The 7,026-nt window shown below is 42.8% G+C and overlaps 1 long non-coding RNA gene across 1 annotated transcript; it reads left to right on the top strand.

Moving 5' to 3' along the window:
- Positions 1 to 4,440: 4,440 nt before the first annotated feature.
- On the top strand, positions 4,441 to 5,345 carry LOC119646280. Its single transcript, XR_005248712.1, has 3 exons — positions 4,441 to 4,579; positions 4,638 to 4,794; positions 4,881 to 5,345. It is a non-coding gene; the product is annotated as an uncharacterized LOC119646280 (long non-coding RNA).
- Positions 5,346 to 7,026: the final 1,681 nt, after the last annotated feature.

Consider the following 7,026-nt stretch of genomic DNA (forward strand, 5'->3'; position numbering starts at 1 on the left):
CCGCGTTGGATCATCCTCATCATACGGATTATGGTCACCGTAACCTATTGAGCCGCATTTTATCCACAACCTGAAATGTGTCATTGTATCGCTCATCGATTTCTTCGTTATGTAGACTACGAAATCGTTCATCCTCATGTAGTGGGCCAAAAATTCTTCGGAGGATTCTTCTCTCGAACGCGGCCAAGAGTTCGCAGTTTTTTGTTTGTTCTTGTTCTTAACCTAGGTCTTCGAGGAATACATAAGGGCTGGCAGGATCATTGCCTTGTACAGTAAGAGCTTTGACCCTATGGTGAGACGTTTCGAGCGGAATAGTTTTTGTAAGCTGAAATAGGTTCTGTTGCCAGTCAACAACCGTGCGCGGATTTCATCGTCATAGCCGTTATTGGTTCTGATTTTAGACCCTAGATAGGAGAAATTTTGAACGGTCTCAAAGTTGTAGTCTCCTATCTTTAATCTTCCCGTTTGACCAGTGGGGTTTGATATTGTTGGTTGGTTGGTTTTTGGTGCTGACGTTGCCACCATATAGTTTGTCTTGCCTTCATTGATGTATAGCCCAAGATCTCGCGCGACCTACTCGATCTGGATGAAGGCAGTAACGTATGTTGGCCTATTTCCCAGGTTTCCAACTTATCATTACGGTTGAATTACTTACCTTTTCGGTTGGTGTCTTTTCTTCTCCAAATGGCATCTCTACAGCCCTGTCTCGTTCTTGCTCACGACTGTCCTTTTGAGGTTTTCCCGGTAGGCCATATCAAGCTTGGTTCCGTCGTCTGAGTTTGTTGTTACCTGATTATGAATGTTCCGGAGATGTGCTTCCTACCAATGCTCCAGCTTGCTTGCTGAATAGGGTTCAGGTTGTTTCATATTGATGTCTTTTGTTTTTGGTTCATTTATTTGATGGGACGGTGTGCATAACCCGCGGGATTGCGGAAGGTGTTTCGCGGCGATTTTGTAAATTTAGTTAAATAAATATAAGTCGGCAGGGGCGAGAATATTTCGAGCGGATATCAATAGTAGAATTTATTAGAAGAGGCAACGAATGAAGTTTGAAAATGTGACATGCCTTAATGAAATTGCAACTGCTTTCTGTGAGAAGTGAGAGTGCTGGAAGCTGGAATCTAAAAGGATAGAACACAATTTGATTGTCCTGGTAGTACTGCTGAATTAAACTGTGACCTGAAGAACAGAGACCTTCGACGTCCACCAGAGGAGCGGACTTTCATCCTTTTGTTTCGCTTGATACCTTTACGAAGGATTTTCACGACGATATGTGCTGTTATTTTCAAATTATGTTTGCCAGCCTCGTATAAAAAGGGTGATCTCAGAGAGCTCGTACAAATTAGGACTAATTTAAACTGATTGTCTAACACCACACCGAAATGAAAGCGGCGCGTTCTTAACTATGAAAATATGTACTTCCCCACCCAGTGTAATCTGATGGAAGTAGCGCTTCGTAATTGACGTTCCTAGCGTCAACTAATATTGATTGTACCGTTCACGGTGTCATCCTCTAAAATTGTCCCAAATTGGTGGTCGAGCACGAACGCGCCGCTTGGCGAAATTTTAGATCTCTCATTATTGAAAAATTATTTAAGAGTTTATACATAAGCACATAACGACCAAGAGTACGCCAAATTAGATGCATATTAAAATAGCGTCTCGACTTCTATCAGTTTCTTTAGTTCTACTTGTTTTTGAAAATCTTCGATGCATTTGTCTGTTGTAACATTGCCTTTCCTGGTTACTCCACTCAGCGAAAAGGACATGTCTAGCAAGTTCGTTTTTCTTTTTTTAAGCAGGTATCTTCCTTAACTGAGATCCATTTTATATGTTTCCTGGGCTTACCTTAAGGCACCTTTACGATTCGGGCACGAGTGCTATGTACTTTCTCTGCGGCAGTCTCCTGATCAAAAAGTATTCAAGGCATTGTAAGAAATTGTATTCTTTGGAATTGGGGCCATGGGTACCTTGGAGGATATTGTTTTACACTCCCCGGCAAAACATTTTCTTGATGTTGTATTTTTTATGTTAACTCTTCTTAAAGGTGGAGCTGAAATTTTGAACTTTCACTATTTATTTGTACGGTGTGTTCCGTTTCAAGGATGTTGCCTTTAGCTAGAATCCTGCCTTTAAATCTATTTGACGTGTAAGCACGAAATACTAACTTACAAATGGGTACATTCACCGCTTTGCTACGCGATGTGGCCGAAGCACTCTTTTCTACGTGACGTTTCCTTATTATTTTCCAGGAGTTCAGTATTTAGATTTCTTTCCCTTATTGTCTTACGTACACTTCACATGTACGTTATCGTAAGCCTTTTTTCGAGAATATGCCTATTCCGGTTGTGAGATATTGAACGAAACTTGCCTGGGAAATGAGCACGATATGTGGTATTGTGTGGTTATTCTAGAAAGGCAAACAAGAAAATGCTATTCACGGATGTCGAGAACGCATGGAAAAATAAGCTTTCGTGGATGGGAAAGAAGAGTAGAAGCATTTTCACATAAGCACACGCACCAGTGCGGAATCCTTCAAGATATATGTAATGTGACATACGAAATGGGTGAGCAAATAATATACTGTACATGCTGTTAAATTGCTTTTGCTATTAATGAAAATGTGACCCAGTACTCAACAGGAGATGTGTCTGCATGTGGCTTACGAGAAGTAGGAATGCTGTAAGAAAAGAGGAGGTTCTTGGAGTCAGTTTTCAATAATGAGTACAAAGTAGCACTTAGTAAAGTTAAATAGTTTGCTGTGTGTACAGTAGAGGATGGTAACAAAGAAGGGCCATGTCACTTGAGTTAAATATCCACCCTTTTTGTCCCTATGGGAATGTTTCAAGTCTGAAAGGTGTACTATCCCTAGTTTGGGTGTCTTTGGTATTTAGTTTTTGGCGAACTCTTCAGTGTAAACTGATCCTTTGGCCTTTCGAAGGCGCAGAAGTAATATTTCTGAAAAAACGGGGGTATTCAACCCGAGCCAGTCAAAGTGCAGGCGATCGCGGGCTTTGCGCTGCCAAAGACGGTCAAAGACCTTAGATAATTCTTGGACATGGTCAACTTCTACCGTCGCTTCCTGCCCAAAGTCGTTCATCACCAGGCATTACTTAACACCTTGCTGTCTAGCCTTAAGACCACGGATTCGCGAGTGGCTGTATGGCCTTCAGAAACCATCCGAATGTTTGAAATCACCAAACAGGAGCTGGTAGACTCTACTCTTTTGGTATCCCGTCAACAAGATGGCTCAGACTAGCCGTGTTCGTCGATGCCTCAAGCACAGCAGTAGGCGCTGCTCTTCACCAAATGGTGAACCAAAGCTGGCAATCATTGGGTCTGTTTTCAAAACAATTGAATCTCGTTCGACGGAATCACAGCGCCTATGATCGTGAATTATTATCCGCGTATCTAAAAATTAAGCGCTTCCGATATTCCTTTGACGCTAGGCTTTGTTCTGACATTTGACTTATAGCAAAAGCCCGACAAAGCGTCTTCTCCCCAATTTCGGCATTTAGCTTACATCAACCAGTTCACATCGGACATTCCCGGACCTTCGAGATCAACATCCCAGCCGCAGTCGATTTTTCGGCAATCGCTGTGGTCCAGAAGGATGACGGAGTTCCTCAGAGTTTGCAAACGGACTCCAAATACAAGCTCAATGAGTTCCCTATCTTCGGCTCACCTTTCTCTATCTACTGCGAGATCTGTGAAAAGGAGCATAGGCCATATATATATTATATATGGCCGCTTTTCGTAACGAAGAGTTTAGCTCGGTGCATAATTTTGCGCATCCTGGCATTAAGACAACGAATTAGTTAGTCTCCAACAAATATTTCTGGCTGTACATGAACAAGGACTCCTCTCTTGGACCAGAGAGTGCATCGCATGCCAAAAGTGTATATGCGAGGAAGGAAGTAGGTGTATTCTCTAGGTCGACAAGCGCGGCATTATAGTCCCATTACGAGACTCGCACAGCTAAAAATATTGCTTCACGATCATTCAACGGTTTACGCGGTGGCCTGAGACAATACCTCTTAAGGACATAATAGCACAGTCATGTGCAGCTACAGTCACCATACGAGGGATTCCATAAGGTACTCGTTCAGTGTGGACGTCGGTAGCAAGCGCAAGAGAATTTCCTTGGGCAGGCAGAATCCTTTCTTCTAGGATGCAGGTGGCATTAGAAGGAAGTGGGAGCGCCGCGTTCTTTTTGAAGCTCTTCATTCGAACGAGTGTACTCATGTGGGCTCTCTCGCCGAAACTCTTAATTTCAGCTGTGGGCGGAATGTTCTGGCGGAGCGATATCGGGCGCACTGGAAGATGGTCCAACCTGCCACAAGGTCGATTTGAAAGAGCGGGACTACTTTATACGGAGTAATCGTTATCGTGTGAAGCAGGCCTTGCCGGCTCAATTGATTTTTAAATTGAATTGTTGTGAAGTCAGATTTCGACGAGCGAAGAACTCCTTTCTTAGAATTCTCTAAATTTAGTTTTATAGTTGTTAATAAATTAACTAAAACAATGTAAAATGTTTTAATTGATTGAATGTGTCCTTAGATAAAAAAAATAACTATAGGTATGCTGTCATTAATTCTGTAGAGTATGTTAATTAACCCAGTACTAAATGAACTAAGAAATCCGCCGGTACACGAGCAAGCTTATGGGGATGACGTGGCTACAACGGGAGAGAGAAGACTCACTTTTTCTCTTGCAGAGACCAGAACCAGGAATTGCTGTGTCAGAAGCATTCTGCGGGACTCCCACTCACTAAAACACCACGGACATTTTGAAGTATTACTTCCCGGTAAGGGCTCTGCTTTACACTAACACTATTTTGTTTGTCGTGCTTTCCCGGTTCGATCCTGTTGCTGGGGTAGCATCTCCACGACATTATGGAAACCGATAACTACGTTGAGGGCATCGTTTAACTTCGAGCATCCGCGAATCTCGGACAATGCAGGATAACAAGTTCCGTGTCCTCAGGTGTAGCAGCGCATTCATGATAGTCGGAGGACTCGTCCAGTCCAAAGCGATGTCGTTAAGCAGTCTTTTGATGATGAATATACATGGAAACCGATTCAACTCTATTTTTTGATTCAATACCGTGTAACTACTCTGTTCTATCTGTTCATTGTAGTGTAGAGGGAAATTAAAAATTAAATCTCGGATGCCTTAGCGGAAGAAGATTCAATTTCCTCTTTGCGCCGGTCCGAACCAAGAATTGGAGTGTCATTAGTATTGGCTAATTCTGTTATTGAAAACTGAGAATAAGCTTCCCAAAAAGACAAATGGCAGATACTTAATGCTGCAAGACGCACCAAATTTTTCGTATCAAAATCAAACGAGCGTGCTGCAAAGCTTATTCTGTTCAAAAACAATAAGACTTGAAGAAATATTGTGGGTATTGTGAGGTAAATCTACGGAACATTTCCTATGTGAGTACGCCCGCCTTGGACGCATGGGACATCAGATTTTTGGTCTGATGTACTTGATTTGCAGTGAGTGGTATCAATGGCGCATGTGTGGATATAAAACATATCCTGTTCTATTACACTTGAATAAAAAGGCTTGCCTGGAGGATGTGGAGGGGTTCTTTTGTCTTTTTTGTGTTGCTATATGGGAATAGTACCTGGAAAGTTACCACCACAGTTACTCAAAAGCTCCAGGCCTTCGTAAACACCAGTTTGCGTCATATGATGACCTTAAAGCGTCGAGACTTGGCTATCAAAACCCGTTTATAATTATTATAGTTTTTGGAATGCACAAATACTTCCTTTGCTTTTACACGTGAATTTGGTGTCGGTGGCTACTCATGACTTGGACCTCGATTTGTGGCAGGATCTTGAATACGAAATTCCGGTCAAAGTTAAGGAGCATGACAAATGTGAAGGCGGATTAATGAGCATAAGAAACTGGGAGATCTGTTGCTTGCTACGAGAGGAAGTGAACGTGACGCTCTGGAGCTCCTTTATCATGAAAAAGCACGGAAAATGCAACGTACGTCGTGGCAAAGATAATGCCACCGTTGCGTTGGTAAGCAAAGGTTACCTTAGCTGTCGTGAATAGCGTTTCGCTACCATGTAGTGAAAACCAAGGTGGTCGCAAGCCATTTGATGAATGAGGAGCGTTAACGGTAGGTTTCCCATCCACGATGATGAGAAGTTGAGGAGTAATAATATCTGTTGAGTTTTACCTCGTGTGAATGATGAGGGAAGTTATCGTAACAGATGCGGACTGTCTCTTCAAACAGAAGAGAAATTATTTTTGCCATTCACTTGCCCATATGGATCATTAACAGACGGTATATTTGGAATGCTTAACGCAGAAGGGTCATTCCGATGGAGTCATTAGCTACTATGACATGTCGAAGAATATCGCGTTCGCTTACGTGCTACATCGAGGTAAAATGTTAAAGGGAGTTGAAGTTCAAAGCGGGGTTGGCCAGCGTTGCTTCCTCAAAGATTACCTACCTTGTCGTGGTGAAGGAGCTCAGTAAGGTGACACCTGAAGCCAAGCGGTAATCAAAACCCCAAGCCAAGTTGTGACTACCGTGCTGAGGACTGAATGACCACAGGGTTTAAGATGTGAACTCTGGGTAGCAAGCGACCCCCGGTTTCAACTAGCCTTGCCTCGGTAAAAGAGGTTCAGTCGAGATCGGCTTACTTTTCTCCATAAAACTGAGGGCATGGTTGCCAATTATGAGAAAACAAACGAAGAAAGCTGTCCACTCAAGATGCCAAAGAAGGGCAAAACACCATGGTGGAACCCGGATTTGGCAAAACGGAACGACAAGAATGCTCCTCAATCGTGCTCCGAAGTGTGAGCCTCTGGCTGGAATCTCTGTAAAGAAGCACAGACGGCTCTAAAGAAGAGCATAAGATCGGCTAAACGATTATTATGGAGACGTTTTTGTAAAGAGATTAACTCTCTTGAGGCAACCTCAAAGCTGAAGCGGATTCTGGTTAAAGAACGTAGCCAGAAACTGGGTTATTTACGTTTACAGAACGGGAGGTACACAGAAAG

This window comes from Hermetia illucens, chromosome 1 (genome assembly GCF_905115235.1).
Source record: "Hermetia illucens chromosome 1, iHerIll2.2.curated.20191125, whole genome shotgun sequence".
NCBI classification, from domain to species: Eukaryota; Metazoa; Arthropoda; class Insecta; order Diptera; family Stratiomyidae; genus Hermetia; species Hermetia illucens.